The 27800-nt window shown below is 47.7% G+C and overlaps 19 non-coding genes across 19 annotated transcripts; all 19 read left to right on the forward strand.

The window, feature by feature from the left end:
- The first annotated feature begins 130 nt into the window (after positions 1-130).
- Positions 131-321, forward strand: LOC142700888 (U2 spliceosomal RNA). Its single transcript, XR_012866758.1, has one exon. It is a non-coding gene; the product is annotated as a U2 spliceosomal RNA (small nuclear RNA).
- Positions 322-1597: 1276 nt separating this feature from the next.
- Positions 1598-1788, forward strand: LOC142700901 (U2 spliceosomal RNA). The gene has a single exon (XR_012866769.1). It is a non-coding gene; the product is annotated as a U2 spliceosomal RNA (small nuclear RNA).
- A 1300-nt stretch (positions 1789-3088) lies between these two features.
- Positions 3089-3279, forward strand: LOC142700913 (U2 spliceosomal RNA). The gene has a single exon (XR_012866780.1). It is a non-coding gene; the product is annotated as a U2 spliceosomal RNA (small nuclear RNA).
- A 1316-nt stretch (positions 3280-4595) lies between these two features.
- On the forward strand, positions 4596-4786 carry LOC142700925 (U2 spliceosomal RNA). Its single transcript, XR_012866791.1, has one exon. It is a non-coding gene; the product is annotated as a U2 spliceosomal RNA (small nuclear RNA).
- Positions 4787-6066: 1280 nt separating this feature from the next.
- LOC142700930 (U2 spliceosomal RNA) lies at positions 6067-6257 on the forward strand. The gene has a single exon (XR_012866796.1). It is a non-coding gene; the product is annotated as a U2 spliceosomal RNA (small nuclear RNA).
- Positions 6258-7545: 1288 nt separating this feature from the next.
- LOC142700890 (U2 spliceosomal RNA) lies at positions 7546-7736 on the forward strand. The gene has a single exon (XR_012866759.1). It is a non-coding gene; the product is annotated as a U2 spliceosomal RNA (small nuclear RNA).
- A 1272-nt stretch (positions 7737-9008) lies between these two features.
- On the forward strand, positions 9009-9199 carry LOC142700891 (U2 spliceosomal RNA). The gene has a single exon (XR_012866760.1). It is a non-coding gene; the product is annotated as a U2 spliceosomal RNA (small nuclear RNA).
- A 1288-nt stretch (positions 9200-10487) lies between these two features.
- LOC142700892 (U2 spliceosomal RNA) lies at positions 10488-10678 on the forward strand. Its single transcript, XR_012866761.1, has one exon. It is a non-coding gene; the product is annotated as a U2 spliceosomal RNA (small nuclear RNA).
- A 1284-nt stretch (positions 10679-11962) lies between these two features.
- LOC142700893 (U2 spliceosomal RNA) lies at positions 11963-12153 on the forward strand. Its single transcript, XR_012866762.1, has one exon. It is a non-coding gene; the product is annotated as a U2 spliceosomal RNA (small nuclear RNA).
- Positions 12154-13436: 1283 nt separating this feature from the next.
- Positions 13437-13627, forward strand: LOC142700894 (U2 spliceosomal RNA). The gene has a single exon (XR_012866763.1). It is a non-coding gene; the product is annotated as a U2 spliceosomal RNA (small nuclear RNA).
- A 1279-nt stretch (positions 13628-14906) lies between these two features.
- Positions 14907-15097, forward strand: LOC142700895 (U2 spliceosomal RNA). The gene has a single exon (XR_012866764.1). It is a non-coding gene; the product is annotated as a U2 spliceosomal RNA (small nuclear RNA).
- Positions 15098-16374: 1277 nt separating this feature from the next.
- LOC142700929 (U2 spliceosomal RNA) lies at positions 16375-16564 on the forward strand. The gene has a single exon (XR_012866795.1). It is a non-coding gene; the product is annotated as a U2 spliceosomal RNA (small nuclear RNA).
- A 1270-nt stretch (positions 16565-17834) lies between these two features.
- Positions 17835-18025, forward strand: LOC142700896 (U2 spliceosomal RNA). The gene has a single exon (XR_012866765.1). It is a non-coding gene; the product is annotated as a U2 spliceosomal RNA (small nuclear RNA).
- Positions 18026-19322: 1297 nt separating this feature from the next.
- On the forward strand, positions 19323-19513 carry LOC142700897 (U2 spliceosomal RNA). The gene has a single exon (XR_012866766.1). It is a non-coding gene; the product is annotated as a U2 spliceosomal RNA (small nuclear RNA).
- A 1288-nt stretch (positions 19514-20801) lies between these two features.
- Positions 20802-20992, forward strand: LOC142700898 (U2 spliceosomal RNA). Its single transcript, XR_012866767.1, has one exon. It is a non-coding gene; the product is annotated as a U2 spliceosomal RNA (small nuclear RNA).
- A 1292-nt stretch (positions 20993-22284) lies between these two features.
- On the forward strand, positions 22285-22475 carry LOC142700899 (U2 spliceosomal RNA). The gene has a single exon (XR_012866768.1). It is a non-coding gene; the product is annotated as a U2 spliceosomal RNA (small nuclear RNA).
- A 1284-nt stretch (positions 22476-23759) lies between these two features.
- On the forward strand, positions 23760-23950 carry LOC142700902 (U2 spliceosomal RNA). Its single transcript, XR_012866770.1, has one exon. It is a non-coding gene; the product is annotated as a U2 spliceosomal RNA (small nuclear RNA).
- Positions 23951-25238: 1288 nt separating this feature from the next.
- On the forward strand, positions 25239-25429 carry LOC142700903 (U2 spliceosomal RNA). The gene has a single exon (XR_012866771.1). It is a non-coding gene; the product is annotated as a U2 spliceosomal RNA (small nuclear RNA).
- A 1296-nt stretch (positions 25430-26725) lies between these two features.
- Positions 26726-26916, forward strand: LOC142700904 (U2 spliceosomal RNA). Its single transcript, XR_012866772.1, has one exon. It is a non-coding gene; the product is annotated as a U2 spliceosomal RNA (small nuclear RNA).
- Positions 26917-27800: the final 884 nt, after the last annotated feature.

The raw sequence follows: 27800 nt of genomic DNA on the forward strand, positions 1-27800 counted from the left end.
CACCTCCCGTGTAGCTGTGAGTGTGTGAGCCTGCAGGGCCCCATGAAATTGCCTAGAAGTAGGCTGAATCGCTGCAAGGGCTGAACAGCAGTATCGGGCAGGCTCGGGCAACGCGCGGCCCGTTCGGGTTATCGCTTCTCGGCCTTTTGGCTAAGATCAAGTGTAGTATCTGTTCTTATCAGTTTAATATCTGATACGTCCCCTATCTGGGGACCATATATTAAATGGATTTTTAGAACAGGGAGATGGAAATAGAGCTTGCTCTGTCCACTCCACGCATTGACCTGGTATTGCAGTATTTCCAGGACCGGTGCACCCTTTCCTTATGTGTTGACTAAAAGCAGATTCCAAAAGTGTTTTTTGTCTTTGCTATTGTTTCTGTCTTTCTGAAGGGATCTCCCCTTTTAATCCCATTATTTCAACACCTGTTGGACAATGCATGAGTGATAATGAGCTCATTGATTAAATGCAATTAATGAATAGATTGCCACCTCTTGTTGTGTGTCGTCTGTGTTTCTGTGTTTCCGGCATTTCACATTGGAACACCTCATTCACCTTCCTTGTCTTCTCTCCGCCCTCCCTTTTAGGTAAGTTAAAGAGCTGCACCTGAGCCAGCCACTGATTGATTGATTGATTGATTGATTGATTGATTGATTGATGCAGCACAACAGTCAAATAGTGGAGTGGAGTAGGGGAACAGCAAACAGCCAATAAAGCAGCCCGCCCGCTCGCCTGCCCGCCACAATGGACCTACCTGTGTACACTAGATGGATGTGATGGAATGTACTGTCGTCCCTACATTTCAAGAAGAAGTAAGAATTGCAGTTGCAACAAAGCCTTGCTTGCCTACAAAGAGAGCAGCAATTTGGATTTGTTACTATGTTACCTAGAAGAATAACAAACTGTGCAAGGATGGAGGTTGTAGGAGCAAGGAGAAGTTGTCTGTAAAGTTGGTGGATGCCTATTTTCCATTTTGCAGTCCCTTGTCTCCCTCTTGTGGCCTCCTGGAGGCAACTAGCTGTGCAAAAAAAAGACAGCCTGGCGGCCGGCTGTTGCAGTGTTGCCCTCTCAGGCAACACTGAGTGACTGACTGAGCCTCACCGTCTTATATAAAGTTCAGACGGAACTTTGCACGTGTCATAGTGGAGCCCTCAGGATTCCAGAGCCAGCTTTCTGACATCATAATGGGGCCTCAGAGATAAAAGCCTGGGCCCAGGCAGTGTTGGTCAGTGCTGCTCAGCAGGCAGCACTGGACTGGACTGGATTACAGCTGATACAAGGTGTGAAGGAACAAGGGGTGGCTGTGGGCATGCACTTGCTGCCGCTGCCAGTGTTTATCTGCATGGCAGCAGGGCATTTGGGCGTTGCCAGGAAGGCGTTTTTATGTAGATTCCTCCTCTTTCAGCACTGCATTGTGGTGCAAGCAAAAGAAGCAAATCCTGTCTGGCTTCCTCTCCGGCCTTTATTCACCTCCCGTGTAGCTGTGAGTGTGTGAGCCTGCAGGGCCCCATGGAATTGCCTAGAAGTAGGCTGAATCGCTGCAAGGGCTGAACAGCAGTATCGGGCAGGCTCGGGCAACGCGCGGCCCGTTCGGGTTATCGCTTCTCGGCCTTTTGGCTAAGATCAAGTGTAGTATCTGTTCTTATCAGTTTAATATCTGATACGTCCCCTATCTGGGGACCATATATTAAATGGATTTTTAGAACAGGGAGATGGAAATAGAGCTTGCTCTGTCCACTCCACGCATTGACCTGGTATTGCAGTATTTCCAGGACCGGTGCACCCTTTCCTTATGTGTTGACTAAAAGCAGATTCCAAAAGTGTTTTTTGTCTTTGCTATTGTTTCTGTCTTTCTGAAGGGATCTCCCCTTTTAATCCCATTATTTCAACACCTGTTGGACAATGCATGAGTGATAATGAGCTCATTGATTAAATGCAATTAATGAATAGATTGCCACCTCTTGTTGTGTGTCGTCTGTGTTTCTGTGTTCCCGGCATTTCACATTGGAACACCTCATTCACCTTCCTTGTCTTCTCTCCGCCCTCCCTTTTAGGTAAGTTAAAGAGCTGCACCTGAGCCAGCCACTGATTGATTGATTGATTGATTGATTGATTGATTGATTGATTGATTGATTGATTGATTGATTGATGCAGCACAACAGTCAAATAGTGGAGTGGAGTAGGGGAACAGCAAACAGCCAATAAAGCAGCCCGCCCGCTCGCCTGCCCGCCACAATGGACCTACCTGTGTACACTAGATGGATGTGATGGAATGTACTGTCGTCCCTACATTTCAAGAAGAAGTAAGAATTGCAGTTGCAACAAAGCCTTGCTTGCCTACAAAGAGAGCAGCAATTTGGATTTGTTACTATGTTACCTAGAAGAATAACAAACTGTGCAAGGATGGAGGTTGTAGGAGCAAGGAGAAGTTGTCTGTAAAGTTGGTGGATGCCTATTTTCCATTTTGCAGTCCCTTGTCTCCCTCTTGTGGCCTCCTGGAGGCAACTAGCTGTGCAAAAAAAAGACAGCCTGGCGGCCGGCTGTTGCAGTGTTGCCCTCTCAGGCAACACTGAGTGACTGACTGAGCCTCACCGTCTTATATAAAGTTCAGACGGAACTTTGCACGTGTCATAGTGGAGCCCTCAGGATTCCAGAGCCAGCTTTCTGACATCATAATGGGGCCTCAGAGATAAAAGCCTGGGCCCAGGCAGTGTTGGTCAGTGCTGCTCAGCAGGCAGCACTGGACTGGACTGGATTACAGCTGATACAAGGTGTGAAGGAACAAGGGGTGGCTGTGGGCATGCACTTGCTGCCGCTGCCAGTGTTTATCTGCATGGCAGCAGGGCATTTGGGCGTTGCCAGGAAGGCGTTTTTATGTAGATTCCTCCTCTTTCAGCACTGCATTGTGGTGCAAGCAAAAGAAGCAAATCCTGTCTGGCTTCCTCTCCGGCCTTTATTCACCTCCCGTGTAGCTGTGAGTGTGTGAGCCTGCAGGGCCCCATGGAATTGCCTAGAAGTAGGCTGAATCGCTGCAAGGGCTGAACAGCAGTATCGGGCAGGCTCGGGCAACGCGCGGCCCGTTCGGGTTATCGCTTCTCGGCCTTTTGGCTAAGATCAAGTGTAGTATCTGTTCTTATCAGTTTAATATCTGATACGTCCCCTATCTGGGGACCATATATTAAATGGATTTTTAGAACAGGGAGATGGAAATAGAGCTTGCTCTGTCCACTCCACGCATTGACCTGGTATTGCAGTATTTCCAGGACCGGTGCACCCTTTCCTTATGTGTTGACTAAAAGCAGATTCCAAAAGTGTTTTTTGTCTTTGCTATTGTTTCTGTCTTTCTGAAGGGATCTCCCCTTTTAATCCCATTATTTCAACACCTGTTGGACAATGCATGAGTGATAATGAGCTCATTGATTAAATGCAATTAATGAATAGATTGCCACCTCTTGTTGTGTGTCGTCTGTGTTTCTGTGTTTCCGGCATTTCACATTGGAACACCTCATTCACCTTCCTTGTCTTCTCTCCGCCCTCCCTTTTAGGTAAGTTAAAGAGCTGCACCTGAGCCAGCCACTGATTGATTGATTGATTGATTGATTGATTGATTGATTGATTGATTGATTGATTGATTGATTGATTGATTGATTGATTGATGCAGCACAACAGTCAAATAGTGGAGTGGAGTAGGGGAACAGCAAACAGCCAATAAAGCAGCCCGCCCGCTCGCCTGCCCGCCACAATGGACCTACCTGTGTACACTAGATGGATGTGATGGAATGTACTGTCGTCCCTACATTTCAAGAAGAAGTAAGAATTGCAGTTGCAACAAAGCCTTGCTTGCCTACAAAGAGAGCAGCAATTTGGATTTGTTACTATGTTACCTAGAAGAATAACAAACTGTGCAAGGATGGAGGTTGTAGGAGCAAGGAGAAGTTGTCTGTAAAGTTGGTGGATGCCTATTTTCCATTTTGCAGTCCCTTGTCTCCCTCTTGTGGCCTCCTGGAGGCAACTAGCTGTGCAAAAAAAAGACAGCCTGGCGGCCGGCTGTTGCAGTGTTGCCCTCTCAGGCAACACTGAGTGACTGACTGAGCCTCACCGTCTTATATAAAGTTCAGACGGAACTTTGCACGTGTCATAGTGGAGCCCTCAGGATTCCAGAGCCAGCTTTCTGACATCATAATGGGGCCTCAGAGATAAAAGCCTGGGCCCAGGCAGTGTTGGTCAGTGCTGCTCAGCAGGCAGCACTGGACTGGACTGGATTACAGCTGATACAAGGTGTGAAGGAACAAGGGGTGGCTGTGGGCATGCACTTGCTGCCGCTGCCAGTGTTTATCTGCATGGCAGCAGGGCATTTGGGCGTTGCCAGGAAGGCGTTTTTATGTAGATTCCTCCTCTTTCAGCACTGCATTGTGGTGCAAGCAAAAGAAGCAAATCCTGTCTGGCTTCCTCTCCGGCCTTTATTCACCTCCCGTGTAGCTGTGAGTGTGTGAGCCTGCAGGGCCCCATGGAATTGCCTAGAAGTAGGCTGAATCGCTGCAAGGGCTGAACAGCAGTATCGGGCAGGCTCGGGCAACGCGCGGCCCGTTCGGGTTATCGCTTCTCGGCCTTTTGGCTAAGATCAAGTGTAGTATCTGTTCTTATCAGTTTAATATCTGATACGTCCCCTATCTGGGGACCATATATTAAATGGATTTTTAGAACAGGGAGATGGAAATAGAGCTTGCTCTGTCCACTCCACGCATTGACCTGGTATTGCAGTATTTCCAGGACCGGTGCACCCTTTCCTTATGTGTTGACTAAAAGCAGATTCCAAAAGTGTTTTTTGTCTTTGCTATTGTTTCTGTCTTTCTGAAGGGATCTCCCCTTTTAATCCCATTATTTCAACACCTGTTGGACAATGCATGAGTGATAATGAGCTCATTGATTAAATGCAATTAATGAATAGATTGCCACCTCTTGTTGTGTGTCGTCTGTGTTTCTGTGTTTCCGGCATTTCACATTGGAACACCTCATTCACCTTCCTTGTCTTCTCTCCGCCCTCCCTTTTAGGTAAGTTAAAGAGCTGCACCTGAGCCAGCCACTGATTGATTGATTGATTGATTGATTGATTGATTGATTGATTGATGCAGCACAACAGTCAAATAGTGGAGTGGAGTAGGGGAACAGCAAACAGCCAATAAAGCAGCCCGCCCGCTCGCCTGCCCGCCACAATGGACCTACCTGTGTACACTAGATGGATGTGATGGAATGTACTGTCGTCCCTACATTTCAAGAAGAAGTAAGAATTGCAGTTGCAACAAAGCCTTGCTTGCCTACAAAGAGAGCAGCAATTTGGATTTGTTACTATGTTACCTAGAAGAATAACAAACTGTGCAAGGATGGAGGTTGTAGGAGCAAGGAGAAGTTGTCTGTAAAGTTGGTGGATGCCTATTTTCCATTTTGCAGTCCCTTGTCTCCCTCTTGTGGCCTCCTGGAGGCAACTAGCTGTGCAAAAAAAAGACAGCCTGGCGGCCGGCTGTTGCAGTGTTGCCCTCTCAGGCAACACTGAGTGACTGACTGAGCCTCACCGTCTTATATAAAGTTCAGACGGAACTTTGCACGTGTCATAGTGGAGCCCTCAGGATTCCAGAGCCAGCTTTCTGACATCATAATGGGGCCTCAGAGATAAAAGCCTGGGCCCAGGCAGTGTTGGTCAGTGCTGCTCAGCAGGCAGCACTGGACTGGACTGGATTACAGCTGATACAAGGTGTGAAGGAACAAGGGGTGGCTGTGGGCATGCACTTGCTGCCGCTGCCAGTGTTTATCTGCATGGCAGCAGGGCATTTGGGCGTTGCCAGGAAGGCGTTTTTATGTAGATTCCTCCTCTTTCAGCACTGCATTGTGGTGCAAGCAAAAGAAGCAAATCCTGTCTGGCTTCCTCTCCGGCCTTTATTCACCTCCCGTGTAGCTGTGAGTGTGTGAGCCTGCAGGGCCCCATGGAATTGCCTAGAAGTAGGCTGAATCGCTGCAAGGGCTGAACAGCAGTATCGGGCAGGCTCGGGCAACGCGCGGCCCGTTCGGGTTATCGCTTCTCGGCCTTTTGGCTAAGATCAAGTGTAGTATCTGTTCTTATCAGTTTAATATCTGATACGTCCCCTATCTGGGGACCATATATTAAATGGATTTTTAGAACAGGGAGATGGAAATAGAGCTTGCTCTGTCCACTCCACGCATTGACCTGGTATTGCAGTATTTCCAGGACCGGTGCACCCTTTCCTTATGTGTTGACTAAAAGCAGATTCCAAAAGTGTTTTTTGTCTTTGCTATTGTTTCTGTCTTTCTGAAGGGATCTCCCCTTTTAATCCCATTATTTCAACACCTGTTGGACAATGCATGAGTGATAATGAGCTCATTGATTAAATGCAATTAATGAATAGATTGCCACCTCTTGTTGTGTGTCGTCTGTGTTTCTGTGTTTCCGGCATTTCACATTGGAACACCTCATTCACCTTCCTTGTCTTCTCTCCGCCCTCCCTTTTAGGTAAGTTAAAGAGCTGCACCTGAGCCAGCCACTGATTGATTGATTGATTGATTGATTGATTGATTGATTGATTGATTGATTGATGCAGCACAACAGTCAAATAGTGGAGTGGAGTAGGGGAACAGCAAACAGCCAATAAAGCAGCCCGCCCGCTCGCCTGCCCGCCACAATGGACCTACCTGTGTACACTAGATGGATGTGATGGAATGTACTGTCGTCCCTACATTTCAAGAAGAAGTAAGAATTGCAGTTGCAACAAAGCCTTGCTTGCCTACAAAGAGAGCAGCAATTTGGATTTGTTACTATGTTACCTAGAAGAATAACAAACTGTGCAAGGATGGAGGTTGTAGGAGCAAGGAGAAGTTGTCTGTAAAGTTGGTGGATGCCTATTTTCCATTTTGCAGTCCCTTGTCTCCCTCTTGTGGCCTCCTGGAGGCAACTAGCTGTGCAAAAAAAAGACAGCCTGGCGGCCGGCTGTTGCAGTGTTGCCCTCTCAGGCAACACTGAGTGACTGACTGAGCCTCACCGTCTTATATAAAGTTCAGACGGAACTTTGCACGTGTCATAGTGGAGCCCTCAGGATTCCAGAGCCAGCTTTCTGACATCATAATGGGGCCTCAGAGATAAAAGCCTGGGCCCAGGCAGTGTTGGTCAGTGCTGCTCAGCAGGCAGCACTGGACTGGACTGGATTACAGCTGATACAAGGTGTGAAGGAACAAGGGGTGGCTGTGGGCATGCACTTGCTGCCGCTGCCAGTGTTTATCTGCATGGCAGCAGGGCATTTGGGCGTTGCCAGGAAGGCGTTTTTATGTAGATTCCTCCTCTTTCAGCACTGCATTGTGGTGCAAGCAAAAGAAGCAAATCCTGTCTGGCTTCCTCTCCGGCCTTTATTCACCTCCCGTGTAGCTGTGAGTGTGTGAGCCTGCAGGGCCCCATGGAATTGCCTAGAAGTAGGCTGAATCGCTGCAAGGGCTGAACAGCAGTATCGGGCAGGCTCGGGCAACGCGCGGCCCGTTCGGGTTATCGCTTCTCGGCCTTTTGGCTAAGATCAAGTGTAGTATCTGTTCTTATCAGTTTAATATCTGATACGTCCCCTATCTGGGGACCATATATTAAATGGATTTTTAGAACAGGGAGATGGAAATAGAGCTTGCTCTGTCCACTCCACGCATTGACCTGGTATTGCAGTATTTCCAGGACCGGTGCACCCTTTCCTTATGTGTTGACTAAAAGCAGATTCCAAAAGTGTTTTTTGTCTTTGCTATTGTTTCTGTCTTTCTGAAGGGATCTCCCCTTTTAATCCCATTATTTCAACACCTGTTGGACAATGCATGAGTGATAATGAGCTCATTGATTAAATGCAATTAATGAATAGATTGCCACCTCTTGTTGTGTGTCGTCTGTGTTTCTGTGTTTCCGGCATTTCACATTGGAACACCTCATTCACCTTCCTTGTCTTCTCTCCGCCCTCCCTTTTAGGTAAGTTAAAGAGCTGCACCTGAGCCAGCCACTGATTGATTGATTGATTGATTGATTGATTGATTGATGCAGCACAACAGTCAAATAGTGGAGTGGAGTAGGGGAACAGCAAACAGCCAATAAAGCAGCCCGCCCGCTCGCCTGCCCGCCACAATGGACCTACCTGTGTACACTAGATGGATGTGATGGAATGTACTGTCGTCCCTACATTTCAAGAAGAAGTAAGAATTGCAGTTGCAACAAAGCCTTGCTTGCCTACAAAGAGAGCAGCAATTTGGATTTGTTACTATGTTACCTAGAAGAATAACAAACTGTGCAAGGATGGAGGTTGTAGGAGCAAGGAGAAGTTGTCTGTAAAGTTGGTGGATGCCTATTTTCCATTTTGCAGTCCCTTGTCTCCCTCTTGTGGCCTCCTGGAGGCAACTAGCTGTGCAAAAAAAAGACAGCCTGGCGGCCGGCTGTTGCAGTGTTGCCCTCTCAGGCAACACTGAGTGACTGACTGAGCCTCACCGTCTTATATAAAGTTCAGACGGAACTTTGCACGTGTCATAGTGGAGCCCTCAGGATTCCAGAGCCAGCTTTCTGACATCATAATGGGGCCTCAGAGATAAAAGCCTGGGCCCAGGCAGTGTTGGTCAGTGCTGCTCAGCAGGCAGCACTGGACTGGACTGGATTACAGCTGATACAAGGTGTGAAGGAACAAGGGGTGGCTGTGGGCATGCACTTGCTGCCGCTGCCAGTGTTTATCTGCATGGCAGCAGGGCATTTGGGCGTTGCCAGGAAGGCGTTTTTATGTAGATTCCTCGTCTTTCAGCACTGCATTGTGGTGCAAGCAAAAGAAGCAAATCCTGTCTGGCTTCCTCTCCGGCCTTTATTCACCTCCCGTGTAGCTGTGAGTGTGTGAGCCTGCAGGGCCCCATGGAATTGCCTAGAAGTAGGCTGAATCGCTGCAAGGGCTGAACAGCAGTATCGGGCAGGCTCGGGCAACGCGCGGCCCGTTCGGGTTATCGCTTCTCGGCCTTTTGGCTAAGATCAAGTGTAGTATCTGTTCTTATCAGTTTAATATCTGATACGTCCCCTATCTGGGGACCATATATTAAATGGATTTTTAGAACAGGGAGATGGAAATAGAGCTTGCTCTGTCCACTCCACGCATTGACCTGGTATTGCAGTATTTCCAGGACCGGTGCACCCTTTCCTTATGTGTTGACTAAAAGCAGATTCCAAAAGTGTTTTTTGTCTTTGCTATTGTTTCTGTCTTTCTGAAGGGATCTCCCCTTTTAATCCCATTATTTCAACACCTGTTGGACAATGCATGAGTGATAATGAGCTCATTGATTAAATGCAATTAATGAATAGATTGCCACCTCTTGTTGTGTGTCGTCTGTGTTTCTGTGTTTCCGGCATTTCACATTGGAACACCTCATTCACCTTCCTTGTCTTCTCTCCGCCCTCCCTTTTAGGTAAGTTAAAGAGCTGCACCTGAGCCAGCCACTGATTGATTGATTGATTGATTGATTGATTGATTGATTGATTGATTGATTGATGCAGCACAACAGTCAAATAGTGGAGTGGAGTAGGGGAACAGCAAACAGCCAATAAAGCAGCCCGCCCGCTCGCCTGCCCGCCACAATGGACCTACCTGTGTACACTAGATGGATGTGATGGAATGTACTGTCGTCCCTACATTTCAAGAAGAAGTAAGAATTGCAGTTGCAACAAAGCCTTGCTTGCCTACAAAGAGAGCAGCAATTTGGATTTGTTACTATGTTACCTAGAAGAATAACAAACTGTGCAAGGATGGAGGTTGTAGGAGCAAGGAGAAGTTGTCTGTAAAGTTGGTGGATGCCTATTTTCCATTTTGCAGTCCCTTGTCTCCCTCTTGTGGCCTCCTGGAGGCAACTAGCTGTGCAAAAAAAAGACAGCCTGGCGGCCGGCTGTTGCAGTGTTGCCCTCTCAGGCAACACTGAGTGACTGACTGAGCCTCACCGTCTTATATAAAGTTCAGACGGAACTTTGCACGTGTCATAGTGGAGCCCTCAGGATTCCAGAGCCAGCTTTCTGACATCATAATGGGGCCTCAGAGATAAAAGCCTGGGCCCAGGCAGTGTTGGTCAGTGCTGCTCAGCAGGCAGCACTGGACTGGACTGGATTACAGCTGATACAAGGTGTGAAGGAACAAGGGGTGGCTGTGGGCATGCACTTGCTGCCGCTGCCAGTGTTTATCTGCATGGCAGCAGGGCATTTGGGCGTTGCCAGGAAGGCGTTTTTATGTAGATTCCTCCTCTTTCAGCACTGCATTGTGGTGCAAGCAAAAGAAGCAAATCCTGTCTGGCTTCCTCTCCGGCCTTTATTCACCTCCCGTGTAGCTGTGAGTGTGTGAGCCTGCAGGGCCCCATGGAATTGCCTAGAAGTAGGCTGAATCGCTGCAAGGGCTGAACAGCAGTATCGGGCAGGCTCGGGCAACGCGCGGCCCGTTCGGGTTATCGCTTCTCGGCCTTTTGGCTAAGATCAAGTGTAGTATCTGTTCTTATCAGTTTAATATCTGATACGTCCCCTATCTGGGGACCATATATTAAATGGATTTTTAGAACAGGGAGATGGAAATAGAGCTTGCTCTGTCCACTCCACGCATTGACCTGGTATTGCAGTATTTCCAGGACCGGTGCACCCTTTCCTTATGTGTTGACTAAAAGCAGATTCCAAAAGTGTTTTTTGTCTTTGCTATTGTTTCTGTCTTTCTGAAGGGATCTCCCCTTTTAATCCCATTATTTCAACACCTGTTGGACAATGCATAAGTGATAATGAGCTCATTGATTAAATGCAATTAATGAATAGATTGCCACCTCTTGTTGTGTGTCGTCTGTGTTTCTGTGTTTCCGGCATTTCACATTGGAACACCTCATTCACCTTCCTTGTCTTCTCTCCGCCCTCCCTTTTAGGTAAGTTAAAGAGCTGCACCTGAGCCAGCCACTGATTGATTGATTGATTGATTGATTGATTGATTGATTGATTGATTGATGCAGCACAACAGTCAAATAGTGGAGTGGAGTAGGGGAACAGCAAACAGCCAATAAAGCAGCCCGCCCGCTCGCCTGCCCGCCACAATGGACCTACCTGTGTACACTAGATGGATGTGATGGAATGTACTGTCGTCCCTACATTTCAAGAAGAAGTAAGAATTGCAGTTGCAACAAAGCCTTGCTTGCCTACAAAGAGAGCAGCAATTTGGATTTGTTACTATGTTACCTAGAAGAATAACAAACTGTGCAAGGATGGAGGTTGTAGGAGCAAGGAGAAGTTGTCTGTAAAGTTGGTGGATGCCTATTTTCCATTTTGCAGTCCCTTGTCTCCCTCTTGTGGCCTCCTGGAGGCAACTAGCTGTGCAAAAAAAAGACAGCCTGGCGGCCGGCTGTTGCAGTGTTGCCCTCTCAGGCAACACTGAGTGACTGACTGAGCCTCACCGTCTTATATAAAGTTCAGACGGAACTTTGCACGTGTCATAGTGGAGCCCTCAGGATTCCAGAGCCAGCTTTCTGACATCATAATGGGGCCTCAGAGATAAAAGCCTGGGCCCAGGCAGTGTTGGTCAGTGCTGCTCAGCAGGCAGCACTGGACTGGACTGGATTACAGCTGATACAAGGTGTGAAGGAACAAGGGGTGGCTGTGGGCATGCACTTGCTGCCGCTGCCAGTGTTTATCTGCATGGCAGCAGGGCATTTGGGCGTTGCCAGGAAGGCGTTTTTATGTAGATTCCTCCTCTTTCAGCACTGCATTGTGGTGCAAGCAAAAGAAGCAAATCCTGTCTGGCTTCCTCTCCGGCCTTTATTCACCTCCCGTGTAGCTGTGAGTGTGTGAGCCTGCAGGGCCCCATGGAATTGCCTAGAAGTAGGCTGAATCGCTGCAAGGGCTGAACAGCAGTATCGGGCAGGCTCGGGCAACGCGCGGCCCGTTCGGGTTATCGCTTCTCGGCCTTTTGGCTAAGATCAAGTGTAGTATCTGTTCTTATCAGTTTAATATCTGATACGTCCCCTATCTGGGGACCATATATTAAATGGATTTTTAGAACAGGGAGATGGAAATAGAGCTTGCTCTGTCCACTCCACGCATTGACCTGGTATTGCAGTATTTCCAGGACCGGTGCACCCTTTCCTTATGTGTTGACTAAAAGCAGATTCCAAAAGTGTTTTTTGTCTTTGCTATTGTTTCTGTCTTTCTGAAGGGATCTCCCCTTTTAATCCCATTATTTCAACACCTGTTGGACAATGCATGAGTGATAATGAGCTCATTGATTAAATGCAATTAATGAATAGATTGCCACCTCTTGTTGTGTGTCGTCTGTGTTTCTGTGTTTCCGGCATTTCACATTGGAACACCTCATTCACCTTCCTTGTCTTCTCTCCGCCCTCCCTTTTAGGTAAGTTAAAGAGCTGCACCTGAGCCAGCCACTGATTGATTGATTGATTGATTGATTGATTGATTGATTGATTGATTAATGCAGCACAACAGTCAAATAGTGGAGTGGAGTAGGGGAACAGCAAACAGCCAATAAAGCAGCCCGCCCGCTCGCCTGCCCGCCACAATGGACCTACCTGTATACACTAGATGGATGTGATGGAATGTACTGTCGTCCCTACATTTCAAGAAGAAGTAAGAATTGCAGTTGCAACAAAGCCTTGCTTGCCTACAAAGAGAGCAGCAATTTGGATTTGTTACTATGTTACCTAGAAGAATAACAAACTGTGCAAGGATGGAGGTTGTAGGAGCAAGGAGAAGTTGTCTGTAAAGTTGGTGGATGCCTATTTTCCATTTTGCAGTCCCTTGTCTCCCTCTTGTGGCCTCCTGGAGGCAACTAGCTGTGCAAAAAAAAGACAGCCTGGCGGCCGCTGTTGCAGTTTTGCCCTCTCAGGCAACACTGAGTGACTGACTGAGCCTCACCGTCTTATATAAAGTTCAGACGGAACTTTGCACGTGTCATAGTGGAGCCCTCAGGATTCCAGAGCCAGCTTTCTGACATCATAATGGGGCCTCAGAGATAAAAGCCTGGGCCCAGGCAGTGTTGGTCAGTGCTGCTCAGCAGGCAGCACTGGACTGGACTGGATTACAGCTGATACAAGGTGTGAAGGAACAAGGGGTGGCTGTGGGCATGCACTTGCTGCCGCTGCCAGTGTTTATCTGCATGGCAGCAGGGCATTTGGGCGTTGCCAGGAAGGCGTTTTTATGTAGATTCCTCCTCTTTCAGCACTGCATTGTGGTGCAAGCAAAAGAAGCAAATCCTGTCTGGCTTCCTCTCCGGCCTTTATTCACCTCCCGTGTAGCTGTGAGTGTGTGAGCCTGCAGGGCCCCATGGAATTGCCTAGAAGTAGGCTGAATCGCTGCAAGGGCTGAACAGCAGTATCGGGCAGGCTCGGGCAACGCGCGGCCCGTTCGGGTTATCGCTTCTCGGCCTTTTGGCTAAGATCAAGTGTAGTATCTGTTCTTATCAGTTTAATATCTGATACGTCCCCTATCTGGGGACCATATATTAAATGGATTTTTAGAACAGGGAGATGGAAATAGAGCTTGCTCTGTCCACTCCACGCATTGACCTGGTATTGCAGTATTTCCAGGACCGGTGCACCCTTTCCTTATGTGTTGACTAAAAGCAGATTCCAAAAGTGTTTTTGTCTTTGCTATTGTTTCTGTCTTTCTGAAGGGATCTCCCCTTTTAATCCCATTATTCCAACACCTGTTGGACAATGCATGAGTGATAATGAGCTCATTGATTAAATGCAATTAATGAATAGATTGCCACCTCTTGTTGTGTGTCGTCTGTGTTTCTGTGTTTCCGGCATTTCACATTGGAACACCTCATTCACCTTCCTTGTCTTCTCTCCGCCCTCCCTTTTAGGTAAGTTAAAGAGCTGCACCTGAGCCAGCCACTGATTGATTGATTGATTGATTGATTGATTGATTGATTGATTGATTGATGCAGCACAACAGTCAAATAGTGGAGTGGAGTAGGGGAACAGCAAACAGCCAATAAAGCAGCCCGCCCGCTCGCCTGCCCGCCACAATGGACCTACCTGTATACACTAGATGGATGTGATGGAATGTACTGTCGTCCCTACATTTCAAGAAGAAGTAAGAATTGCAGTTGCAACAAAGCCTTGCTTGCCTACAAAGAGAGCAGCAATTTGGATTTGTTACTATGTTACCTAGAAGAATAACAAACTGTGCAAGGATGGAGGTTGTAGGAGCAAGGAGAAGTTGTCTGTAAAGTTGGTGGATGCCTATTTTCCATTTTGCAGTCCCTTGTCTCCCTCTTGTGGCCTCCTGGAGGCAACTAGCTGTGCAAAAAAAAGACAGCCTGGCGGCCGGCTGTTGCAGTGTTGCCCTCTCAGGCAACACTGAGTGACTGACTGAGCCTCACCGTCTTATATAAAGTTCAGACGGAACTTTGCACGTGTCATAGTGGAGCCCTCAGGATTCCAGAGCCAGCTTTCTGACATCATATGGGGCCTCAGAGATAAAAGCCTGGGCCCAGGCAGTGTTGGTCAGTGCTGCTCAGCAGGCAGCACTGGACTGGACTGGATTACAGCTGATACAAGGTGTGAAGGAACAAGGGTGGCTGTGGGCATGCACTTGCTGCCACTGCCAGTGTTTATCTGCATGGCAGCAGGGCATTTGGGCGTTGCCAGGAAGGCGTTTTTATGTAGATTCCTCCTCTTTCAGCACTGCATTGTGGTGCAAGCAAAAGAAGCAAATCCTGTCTGGCTTCCTCTCCGGCCTTTATTCACCTCCCGTGTAGCTGTGAGTGTGTGAGCCTGCAGGGCCCCATGGAATTGCCTAGAAGTAGGCTGAATCGCTGCAAGGGCTGAACAGCAGTATCGAGCAGGCTCGGGCAACGCGCGCCGTTCGGGTTATCGCTTCTCGGCCTTTTGGCTAAGATCAAGTGTAGTATCTGTTCTTATCAGTTTAATATCTGATACGTCCCCTATCTGGGGACCATATATTAAATGGATTTTTAGAACAGGGAGATGGAAATAGAGCTTGCTCTGTCCACTCCACGCATTGACCTGGTATTGCAGTATTTCCAGGACCGGTGCACCCTTTCTTATGTGTTGACTAAAAGCAGATTCCAAAAGTGTTTTTTGTCTTTGCTATTGTTTCTGTCTTTCTGAAGGGATCTCCCCTTTTAATCCCATTATTTCAACACCTGTTGGACAATGCATGAGTGATAATGAGCTCATTGATTAAATGCAATTAATGAATAGATTGCCACCTCTTGTTGTGTGTCGTCTGTGTTTCTGTGTTTCCGGCATTTCACATTGGAACACCTCATTCACCTTCCTTGTCTTCTCTCCGCCCTCCCTTTTAGGTAAGTTAAAGAGCTGCACCTGAGCCAGCCACTGATTGATTGATTGATTGATTGATTGATTGATTGATTGATTGATGCAGCACAACAGTCAAATAGTGGAGTGGAGTAGGGGAACAGCAACAGCCAATAAAGCAGCCCGCCCGCTCGCCTGCCCGCCACAATGGACCTACCTGTGTACACTAGATGGATGTGATGGAATGTACTGTCGTCCCTACATTTCAAGAAGAAGTAAGAATTGCAGTTGCAACAAAGCCTTGCTTGCCTACAAAGAGAGCAGCAATTTGGATTTGTTACTATGTTACCTAGAAGAATAACAAACTGTGCAAGGATGGAGGTTGTAGGAGCAAGGAGAAGTTGTCTGTAAAGTTGGTGGATGCCTATTTTCCATTTTGCAGTCCCTTGTCTCCCTCTTGTGGCCTCCTGGAGGCAACTAGCTGTGCAAAAAAAAGACAGCCTGGCGGCCGGCTGTTGCAGTGTTGCCCTCTCAGGCAACACTGAGTGACTGACTGAGCCTCACCGTCTTATATAAAGTTCAGACGGAACTTTGCACGTGTCATAGTGGAGCCCTCAGGATTCCAGAGCCAGCTTTCTGACATCATAATGGGGCCTCAGAGATAAAAGCCTGGGCCCAGGCAGTGTTGGTCAGTGCTGCTCAGCAGGCAGCACTGGACTGGACTGGATTACAGCTGATACAAGGTGTGAAGGAACAAGGGGTGGCTGTGGGCATGCACTTGCTGCCGCTGCCAGTGTTTATCTGCATGGCAGCAGGGCATTTGGGCGTTGCCAGGAAGGCGTTTTTATGTAGATTCCTCCTCTTTCAGCACTGCATTGTGGTGCAAGCAAAAGAAGCAAATCCTGTCTGGCTTCCTCTCCGGCTTTATTCACCTCCCGTGTAGCTGTGAGTGTGTGAGCCTGCAGGGCCCCATGGAATTGCCTAGAAGTAGGCTGAATCGCTGCAAGGGCTGAACAGCAGTATCGGGCAGGCTCGGGCAACGCGCGGCCCGTTCGGGTTATCGCTTCTCGGCCTTTGGCTAAGATCAAGTGTAGTATCTGTTCTTATCAGTTTAATATCTGATACGTCCCCTATCTGGGGACCATATATTAAATGGATTTTTAGAACAGGGAGATGGAAATAGAGCTTGCTCTGTCCACTCCACGCATTGACCTGGTATTGCAGTATTTCCAGGACCGGTGCACCCTTTCCTTATGTGTTGACTAAAAGCAGATTCCAAAAGTGTTTTTGTCTTTGCTATTGTTTCTGTCTTTCTGAAGGGATCTCCCCTTTTAATCCCATTATTTCAACACCTGTTGGACAATGCATGAGTGATAATGAGCTCATTGATTAAATGCAATTAATGAATAGATTGCCACCTCTTGTTGTGTGTCGTCTGTGTTTCTGTGTTTCCGGCATTTCACATTTGGAACACCTCATTCACCTTCCTTGTCTTCTCTCCGCCCTCCCTTTTAGGTAAGTTAAAGAGCTGCACCTGAGCCAGCCACTGATTGATTGATTGATTGATTTGATTGATTGATGCAGCACAACAGTCAAATAGTGGAGTGGAGTAGGGGAACAGCAAACAGCCAATAAAGCAGCCCGCCCGCTCGCCTGCCCGCCACAATGGACCTACCTGTGTACACTAGATGGATGTGATGGAATGTACTGTCGTCCCTACATTTCAAGAAGAAGTAAGAATTGCAGTTGCAACAAAGCCTTGCTTGCCTACAAAGAGAGCAGCAATTTGGATTTGTTACTATGTTACCTAGAAGAATAACAAACTGTGCAAGGATGGAGGTTGTAGGAGCAAGGGAGAAGTTGTCTGTAAAGTTGGTGGATGCCTATTTTCCATTTTGCAGTCCCTTGTCTCCCTCTTGTGGCCTCCTGGAGGCAACTAGCTGTGCAAAAAAAAGACAGCCTGGCGGCCGGCTGTTGCAGTGTTGCCCTCTCAGGCAACACTGAGTGACTGACTGAGCCTCACCGTCTTATATAAAGTTCAGACGGAACTTTGCACGTGTCATAGTGGAGCCCTCAGGATTCCAGAGCCAGCTTTCTGACATCATAATGGGGCCTCAGAGATAAAAGCCTGGGCCCAGGCAGTGTTGGTCAGTGCTGCTCAGCAGGCAGCACTGGACTGGACTGGATTACAGCTGATACAAGGTGTGAAGGAACAAGGGGTGGCTGTGGGCATGCACTTGCTGCCGCTGCCAGTGTTTATCTGCATGGCAGCAGGGCATTTGGGCGTTGCCAGGAAGGCGTTTTTATGTAGATTCCTCCTCTTTCAGCACTGCATTGTGGTGCAAGCAAAAGAAGCAAATCCTGTCTGGCTTCCTCTCCGGCCTTTATTCACCTCCCGTGTAGCTGTGAGTGTGTGAGCCTGCAGGGCCCCATGGAATTGCCTAGAAGTAGGCTGAATCGCTGCAAGGGCTGAACAGCAGTATCGGGCAGGCTCGGGCAACGCGCGGCCCGTTCGGGTTATCGCTTCTCGGCCTTTTGGCTAAGATCAAGTGTAGTATCTGTTCTTATCAGTTTAATATCTGATACGTCCCCTATCTGGGGACCATATATTAAATGGATTTTTAGAACAGGGAGATGGAAATAGAGCTTGCTCTGTCCACTCCACGCATTGACCTGGTATTGCAGTATTTCCAGGACCGGTGCACCCTTTCCTTATGTGTTGACTAAAAGCAGATTCCAAAAGTGTTTTTTGTCTTTGCTATTGTTTCTGTCTTTCTGAAGGGATCTCCCCTTTTAATCCCATTATTTCAACACCTGTTGGACAATGCATGAGTGATAATGAGCTCATTGATTAAATGCAATTAATGAATAGATTGCCACCTCTTGTTGTGTGTCGTCTGTGTTTCTGTGTTTCCGGCATTTCACATTGGAACACCTCATTCACCTTCCTTGTCTTCTCTCCGCCCTCCCTTTTAGGTAAGTTAAAGAGCTGCACCTGAGCCAGCCACTGATGTGATTGATTGATTGATTGATTGATTGATTGATTGATTGATTGATTGATTGATTGATGCAGCACAACAGTCAAATAGTGGAGTGGAGTAGGGGAACAGCAAACAGCCAATAAAGCAGCCCGCCCGCTCGCCTGCCCGCCACAATGGACCTACCTGTGTACACTAGATGGATGTGATGGAATGTACTGTCGTCCCTACATTTCAAGAAGAAGTAAGAATTGCAGTTGCAACAAAGCCTTGCTTGCCTACAAAGAGAGCAGCAATTTGGATTTGTTACTATGTTACCTAGAAGAATAACAAACTGTGCAAGGATGGAGGTTGTAGGAGCAAGGAGAAGTTGTCTGTAAAGTTGGTGGATGCCTATTTTCCATTTTGCAGTCCCTTGTCTCCCTCTTGTGGCCTCCTGGAGGCAACTAGCTGTGCAAAAAAAAGACAGCCTGGCGGCCGGCTGTTGCAGTGTTGCCCTCTCAGGCAACACTGAGTGACTGACTGAGCCTCACCGTCTTATATAAAGTTCAGACGGAACTTTGCACGTGTCATAGTGGAGCCCTCAGGATTCCAGAGCCAGCTTTCTGACATCATAATGGGGCCTCAGAGATAAAAGCCTGGGCCCAGGCAGTGTTGGTCAGTGCTGCTCAGCAGGCAGCACTGGACTGGACTGGATTACAGCTGATACAAGGTGTGAAGGAACAAGGGGTGGCTGTGGGCATGCACTTGCTGCCGCTGCCAGTGTTTATCTGCATGGCAGCAGGGCATTTGGGCGTTGCCAGGAAGGCGTTTTTATGTAGATTCCTCCTCTTTCAGCACTGCATTGTGGTGCAAGCAAAAGAAGCAAATCCTGTCTGGCTTCCTCTCCGGCCTTTATTCACCTCCCGTGTAGCTGTGAGTGTGTGAGCCTGCAGGGCCCCATGGAATTGCCTAGAAGTAGGCTGAATCGCTGCAAGGGCTGAACAGCAGTATCGGGCAGGCTCGGGCAACGCGCGGCCCGTTCGGGTTATCGCTTCTCGGCCTTTTGGCTAAGATCAAGTGTAGTATCTGTTCTTATCAGTTTAATATCTGATACGTCCCCTATCTGGGGACCATATATTAAATGGATTTTTAGAACAGGGAGATGGAAATAGAGCTTGCTCTGTCCACTCCACGCATTGACCTGGTATTGCAGTATTTCCAGGACCGGTGCACCCTTTCCTTATGTGTTGACTAAAAGCAGATTCCAAAAGTGTTTTTTGTCTTTGCTATTGTTTCTGTCTTTCTGAAGGGATCTCCCCTTTTAATCCCATTATTTCAACACCTGTTGGACAATGCATGAGTGATAATGAGCTCATTGATTAAATGCAATTAATGAATAGATTGCCACCTCTTGTTGTGTGTCGTCTGTGTTTCTGTGTTTCCGGCATTTCACATTGGAACACCTCATTCACCTTCCTTGTCTTCTCTCCGCCCTCCCTTTTAGGTAAGTTAAAGAGCTGCACCTGAGCCAGCCACTGATTGATTGATTGATTGATTGATTGATTGATTGATTGATTGATGCAGCACAACAGTCAAATAGTGGAGTGGAGTAGGGGAACAGCAAACAGCCAATAAAGCAGCCCGCCCGCTCGCCTGCCCGCCACAATGGACCTACCTGTGTACACTAGATGGATGTGATGGAATGTACTGTCGTCCCTACATTTCAAGAAGAAGTAAGAATTGCAGTTGCAACAAAGCCTTGCTTGCCTACAAAGAGAGCAGCAATTTGGATTTGTTACTATGTTACCTAGAAGAATAACAAACTGTGCAAGGATGGAGGTTGTAGGAGCAAGGAGAAGTTGTCTGTAAAGTTGGTGGATGCCTATTTTCCATTTTGCAGTCCCTTGTCTCCCTCTTGTGGCCTCCTGGAGGCAACTAGCTGTGCAAAAAAAAGACAGCCTGGCGGCCGGCTGTTGCAGTGTTGCCCTCTCAGGCAACACTGAGTGACTGACTGAGCCTCACCGTCTTATATAAAGTTCAGACGGAACTTTGCACGTGTCATAGTGGAGCCCTCAGGATTCCAGAGCCAGCTTTCTGACATCATAATGGGGCCTCAGAGATAAAAGCCTGGGCCCAGGCAGTGTTGGTCAGTGCTGCTCAGCAGGCAGCACTGGACTGGACTGGATTACAGCTGATACAAGGTGTGAAGGAACAAGGGGTGGCTGTGGGCATGCACTTGCAGCCGCTGCCAGTGTTTATCTGCATGGCAGCAGGGCATTTGGGCGTTGCCAGGAAGGCGTTTTTATGTAGATTCCTAGATTCCTCCTCTTTCAGCACTGCATTGTGGTGCAAGCAAAAGAAGCAAATCCTGTCTGGCTTCCTCTCCGGCCTTTATTCACCTCCCGTGTAGCTGTGAGTGTGTGAGCCTGCAGGGCCCCATGGAATTGCCTAGAAGTAGGCTGAATCGCTGCAAGGGCTGAACAGCAGTATCGGGCAGGCTCGGGCAACGCGCGGCCCGTTCGGGTTATCGCTTCTCGGCCTTTTGGCTAAGATCAAGTGTAGTATCTGTTCTTATCAGTTTAATATCTGATACGTCCCCTATCTGGGGACCATATATTAAATGGATTTTTAGAACAGGGAGATGGAAATAGAGCTTGCTCTGTCCACTCCACGCATTGACCTGGTATTGCAGTATTTCCAGGACCGGTGCACCCTTTCCTTATGTGTTGACTAAAAGCAGATTCCAAAAGTGTTTTTTGTCTTTGCTATTGTTTCTGTCTTTCTGAAGGGATCTCCCCTTTTAATCCCATTATTTCAACACCTGTTGGACAATGCATGAGTGATAATGAGCTCATTGATTAAATGCAATTAATGAATAGATTGCCACCTCTTGTTGTGTGTCGTCTGTGTTTCTGTGTTTCCGGCATTTCACATTGGAACACCTCATTCACCTTCCTTGTCTTCTCTCCGCCCTCCCTTTTAGGTAAGTTAAAGAGCTGCACCTGAGCCAGCCACTGATTGATTGATTGATTGATTGATTGATTGATTGATTGATTGATTGATTGATTGATGCAGCACAACAGTCAAATAGTGGAGTGGAGTAGGGGAACAGCAAACAGCCAATAAAGCAGCCCGCCCGCTCGCCTGCCCGCCACAATGGACCTACCTGTATACACTAGATGGATGTGATGGAATGTACTGTCGTCCCTACATTTCAAGAAGAAGTAAGAATTGCAGTTGCAACAAAGCCTTGCTTGCCTACAAAGAGAGCAGCAATTTGGATTTGTTACTATGTTACCTAGAAGAATAACAAACTGTGCAAGGATGGAGGTTGTAGGAGCAAGGAGAAGTTGTCTGTAAAGTTGGTGGATGCCTATTTTCCATTTTGCAGTCCCTTGTCTCCCTCTTGTGGCCTCCTGGAGGCAACTAGCTGTGCAAAAAAAAGACAGCCTGGCGGCCGGCTGTTGCAGTGTTGCCCTCTCAGGCAACACTGAGTGACTGACTGAGCCTCACCGTCTTATATAAAGTTCAGACGGAACTTTGCACGTGTCATAGTGGAGCCCTCAGGATTCCAGAGCCAGCTTTCTGACATCATAATGGGGCCTCAGAGATAAAAGCCTGGGCCCAGGCAGTGTTGGTCAGTGCTGCTCAGCAGGCAGCACTGGACTGGACTGGATTACAGCTGATACAAGGTGTGAAGGAACAAGGGGTGGCTGTGGGCATGCACTTGCTGCCGCTGCCAGTGTTTATCTGCATGGCAGCAGGGCATTTGGGCGTTGCCAGGAAGGCGTTTTTATGTAGATTCCTCCTCTTTCAGCACTGCATTGTGGTGCAAGCAAAAGAAGCAAATCCTGTCTGGCTTCCTCTCCGGCCTTTATTCACCTCCCGTGTAGCTGTGAGTGTGTGAGCCTGCAGGGCCCCATGGAATTGCCTAGAAGTAGGCTGAATCGCTGCAAGGGCTGAACAGCAGTATCGGGCAGGCTCGGGCAACGCGCGGCCCGTTCGGGTTATCGCTTCTCGGCCTTTTGGCTAAGATCAAGTGTAGTATCTGTTCTTATCAGTTTAATATCTGATACGTCCCCTATCTGGGGACCATATATTAAATGGATTTTTAGAACAGGGAGATGGAAATAGAGCTTGCTCTGTCCACTCCACGCATTGACCTGGTATTGCAGTATTTCCAGGACCGGTGCACCCTTTCCTTATGTGTTGACTAAAAGCAGATTCCAAAAGTGTTTTTTGTCTTTGCTATTGTTTCTGTCTTTCTGAAGGGATCTCCCCTTTTAATCCCATTATTTCAACACCTGTTGGACAATGCATGAGTGATAATGAGCTCATTGATTAAATGCAATTAATGAATAGATTGCCACCTCTTGTTGTGTGTCGTCTGTGTTTCTGTGTTTCCGGCATTTCACATTGGAACACCTCATTCACCTTCCTTGTCTTCTCTCCGCCCTCCCTTTTAGGTAAGTTAAAGAGCTGCACCTGAGCCAGCCACTGATTGATTGATTGATTGATTGATTGATTGATTGATTGATTGATTGATGCAGCACAACAGTCAAATAGTGGAGTGGAGTAGGGGAACAGCAAACAGCCAATAAAGCAGCCCGCCCGCTCGCCTGCCCGCCACAATGGACCTACCTGTGTACACTAGATGGATGTGATGGAATGTACTGTCGTCCCTACATTTCAAGAAGAAGTAAGAATTGCAGTTGCAACAAAGCCTTGCTTGCCTACAAAGAGAGCAGCAATTTGGATTTGTTACTATGTTACCTAGAAGAATAACAAACTGTGCAAGGATGGAGGTTGTAGGAGCAAGGAGAAGTTGTCTGTAAAGTTGGTGGATGCCTATTTTCCATTTTGCAGTCCCTTGTCTCCCTCTTGTGGCCTCCTGGAGGCAACTAGCTGTGCAAAAAAAAGACAGCCTGGCGGCCGGCTGTTGCAGTGTTGCCCTCTCAGGCAACACTGAGTGACTGACTGAGCCTCACCGTCTTATATAAAGTTCAGACGGAACTTTGCACGTGTCATAGTGGAGCCCTCAGGATTCCAGAGCCAGCTTTCTGACATCATAATGGGGCCTCAGAGATAAAAGCCTGGGCCCAGGCAGTGTTGGTCAGTGCTGCTCAGCAGGCAGCACTGGACTGGACTGGATTACAGCTGATACAAGGTGTGAAGGAACAAGGGGTGGCTGTGGGCATGCACTTGCTGCCGCTGCCAGTGTTTATCTGCATGGCAGCAGGGCATTTGGGCGTTGCCAGGAAGGCGTTTTTATGTAGATTCCTCCTCTTTCAGCACTGCATTGTGGTGCAAGCAAAAGAAGCAAATCCTGTCTGGCTTCCTCTCCGGCCTTTATTCACCTCCCGTGTAGCTGTGAGTGTGTGAGCCTGCAGGGCCCCATGGAATTGCCTAGAAGTAGGCTGAATCGCTGCAAGGGCTGAACAGCAGTATCGGGCAGGCTCGGGCAACGCGCGGCCCGTTCGGGTTATCGCTTCTCGGCCTTTTGGCTAAGATCAAGTGTAGTATCTGTTCTTATCAGTTTAATATCTGATACGTCCCCTATCTGGGGACCATATATTAAATGGATTTTTAGAACAGGGAGATGGAAATAGAGCTTGCTCTGTCCACTCCACGCATTGACCTGGTATTGCAGTATTTCCAGGACCGGTGCACCCTTTCCTTATGTGTTGACTAAAAGCAGATTCCAAAAGTGTTTTTTGTCTTTGCTATTGTTTCTGTCTTTCTGAAGGGATCTCCCCTTTTAATCCCATTATTTCAACACCTGTTGGACAATGCATGAGTGATAATGAGCTCATTGATTAAATGCAATTAATGAATAGATTGCCACCTCTTGTTGTGTGTCGTCTGTGTTTCTGTGTTTCCGGCATTTCACATTGGAACACCTCATTCACCTTCCTTGTCTTCTCTCCGCCCTCCCTTTTAGGTAAGTTAAAGAGCTGCACCTGAGCCAGCCACTGATTGATTGATTGATTGATTGATTGATTGATTGATTGATTGATTGATTGATGCAGCACAACAGTCAAATAGTGGAGTGGAGTAGGGGAACAGCAAACAGCCAATAAAGCAGCCCGCCCGCTCGCCTGCCCGCCACAATGGACCTACCTGTGTACACTAGATGGATGTGATGGAATGTACTGTCGTCCCTACATTTCAAGAAGAAGTAAGAATTGCAGTTGCAACAAAGCCTTGCTTGCCTACAAAGAGAGCAGCAATTTGGATTTGTTACTATGTTACCTAGAAGAATAACAAACTGTGCAAGGATGGAGGTTGTAGGAGCAAGGAGAAGTTGTCTGTAAAGTTGGTGGATGCCTATTTTCCATTTTGCAGTCCCTTGTCTCCCTCTTGTGGCCTCCTGGAGGCAACTAGCTGTGCAAAAAAAAGACAGCCTGGCGGCCGGCTGTTGCAGTGTTGCCCTCTCAGGCAACACTGAGTGACTGACTGAGCCTCACCGTCTTATATAAAGTTCAGACGGAACTTTGCACGTGTCATAGTGGAGCCCTCAGGATTCCAGAGCCAGCTTTCTGACATCATAATGGGGCCTCAGAGATAAAAGCCTGGGCCCAGGCAGTGTTGGTCAGTGCTGCTCAGCAGGCAGCACTGGACTGGACTGGATTACAGCTGATACAAGGTGTGAAGGAACAAGGGGTGGCTGTGGGCATGCACTTGCTGCCGCTGCCAGTGTTTATCTGCATGGCAGCAGGGCATTTGGGCGTTGCCAGGAAGGCGTTTTTATGTAGATTCCTCCTCTTTCAGCACTGCATTGTGGTGCAAGCAAAAGAAGCAAATCCTGTCTGGCTTCCTCTCCGGCCTTTATTCACCTCCCGTGTAGCTGTGAGTGTGTGAGCCTGCAGGGCCCCATGGAATTGCCTAGAAGTAGGCTGAATCGCTGCAAGGGCTGAACAGCAGTATCGGGCAGGCTCGGGCAACGCGCGGCCCGTTCGGGTTATCGCTTCTCGGCCTTTTGGCTAAGATCAAGTGTAGTATCTGTTCTTATCAGTTTAATATCTGATACGTCCCCTATCTGGGGACCATATATTAAATGGATTTTTAGAACAGGGAGATGGAAATAGAGCTTGCTCTGTCCACTCCACGCATTGACCTGGTATTGCAGTATTTCCAGGACCGGTGCACCCTTTCCTTATGTGTTGACTAAAAGCAGATTCCAAAAGTGTTTTTTGTCTTTGCTATTGTTTCTGTCTTTCTGAAGGGATCTCCCCTTTTAATCCCATTATTTCAACACCTGTTGGACAATGCATGAGTGATAATGAGCTCATTGATTAAATGCAATTAATGAATAGATTGCCACCTCTTGTTGTGTGTCGTCTGTGTTTCTGTGTTTCCGGCATTTCACATTGGAACACCTCATTCACCTTCCTTGTCTTCTCTCCGCCCTCCCTTTTAGGTAAGTTAAAGAGCTGCACCTGAGCCAGCCACTGATTGATTGATTGATTGATTGATTGATTGATTGATTGATTGATTGATTGATTGATTGCAGCACAACAGTCAAATAGTGGAGTGGAGTAGGGGAACAGCAAACAGCCAATAAAGCAGCCCGCCCGCTCGCCTGCCCGCCACAATGGACCTACCTGTGTACACTAGATGGATGTGATGGAATGTACTGTCGTCCCTACATTTCAAGAAGAAGTAAGAATTGCAGTTGCAACAAAGCCTTGCTTGCCTACAAAGAGAGCAGCAATTTGGATTTGTTACTATGTTACCTAGAAGAATAACAAACTGTGCAAGGATGGAGGTTGTAGGAGCAAGGAGAAGTTGTCTGTAAAGTTGGTGGATGCCTATTTTCCATTTTGCAGTCCCTTGTCTCCCTCTTGTGGCCTCCTGGTGGAGGCAACTAGCTGTGCAAAAAAAAGACAGCCTGGCGGCCGGCTGTTGCAGTGTTGCCCTCTCAGGCAACACTGAGTGACTGACTGAGCCTCACCGTCTTATATAAAGTTCAGACGGAACTTTGCACGTGTCATAGTGGAGCCCTCAGGATTCCAGAGCCAGCTTTCTGACATCATAATGGGGCCTCAGAGATAAAAGCCTGGGCCCAGGCAGTGTTGGTCAGTGCTGCTCAGCAGGCAGCACTGGACTGGACTGGATTACAGCTGATACAAGGTGTGAAGGAACAAGGGGTGGCTGTGGGCATGCACTTGCTGCCGCTGCCAGTGTTTATCTGCATGGCAGCAGGGCATTTGGGCGTTGCCAGGAAGGCGTTTTTATGTAGATTCCTCCTCTTTCAGCACTGCATTGTGGTGCAAGCAAAAGAAGCAAATCCTGTCTGGCTTCCTCTCCGGCCTTTATTCACCTCCCGTGTAGCTGTGAGTGTGTGAGCCTGCAGGGCCCCATGGAATTGCCTAGAAGTAGGCTGAATCGCTGCAAGGGCTGAACAGCAGTATCGGGCAGGCTCGGGCAACGCGCGGCCCGTTCGGGTTATCGCTTCTCGGCCTTTTGGCTAAGATCAAGTGTAGTATCTGTTCTTATCAGTTTAATATCTGATACGTCCCCTATCTGGGGACCATATATTAAATGGATTTTTAGAACAGGGAGATGGAAATAGAGCTTGCTCTGTCCACTCCACGCATTGACCTGGTATTGCAGTATTTCCAGGACCGGTGCACCCTTTCCTTATGTGTTGACTAAAAGCAGATTCCAAAAGTGTTTTTTGTCTTTGCTATTGTTTCTGTCTTTCTGAAGGGATCTCCCCTTTTAATCCCATTATTTCAACACCTGTTGGACAATGCATGAGTGATAATGAGCTCATTGATTAAATGCAATTAATGAATAGATTGCCACCTCTTGTTGTGTGTCGTCTGTGTTTCTGTGTTTCCGGCATTTCACATTGGAACACCTCATTCACCTTCCTTGTCTTCTCTCCGCCCTCCCTTTTAGGTAAGTTAAAGAGCTGCACCTGAGCCAGCCACTGATTGATTGATTGATTGATTGATTGATTGATTGATTGATTGATTGATTGATTGATTGATTGATGCAGCACAACAGTCAAATAGTGGAGTGGAGTAGGGGAACAGCAAACAGCCAATAAAGCAGCCCGCCCGCTCGCCTGCCCGCCACAATGGACCTACCTGTGTACACTAGATGGATGTGATGGAATGTACTGTCGTCCCTACATTTCAAGAAGAAGTAAGAATTGCAGTTGCAACAAAGCCTTGCTTGCCTACAAAGAGAGCAGCAATTTGGATTTGTTACTATGTTACCTAGAAGAATAACAAACTGTGCAAGGATGGAGGTTGTAGGAGCAAGGAGAAGTTGTCTGTAAAGTTGGTGGATGCCTATTTTCCATTTTGCAGTCCCTTGTCTCCCTCTTGTGGCCTCCTGGAGGCAACTAGCTGTGCAAAAAAAAGACAGCCTGGCGGCCGGCTGTTGCAGTGTTGCCCTCTCAGGCAACACTGAGTGACTGACTGAGCCTCACCGTCTTATATAAAGTTCAGACGGAACTTTGCACGTGTCATAGTGGAGCCCTCAGGATTCCAGAGCCAGCTTTCTGACATC

The sequence above is a fragment of the Rhinoderma darwinii genome, unplaced genomic scaffold (assembly GCF_050947455.1).
Source record: "Rhinoderma darwinii isolate aRhiDar2 unplaced genomic scaffold, aRhiDar2.hap1 Scaffold_1982, whole genome shotgun sequence".
Taxonomy (NCBI): domain Eukaryota; kingdom Metazoa; phylum Chordata; class Amphibia; order Anura; family Rhinodermatidae; genus Rhinoderma; species Rhinoderma darwinii.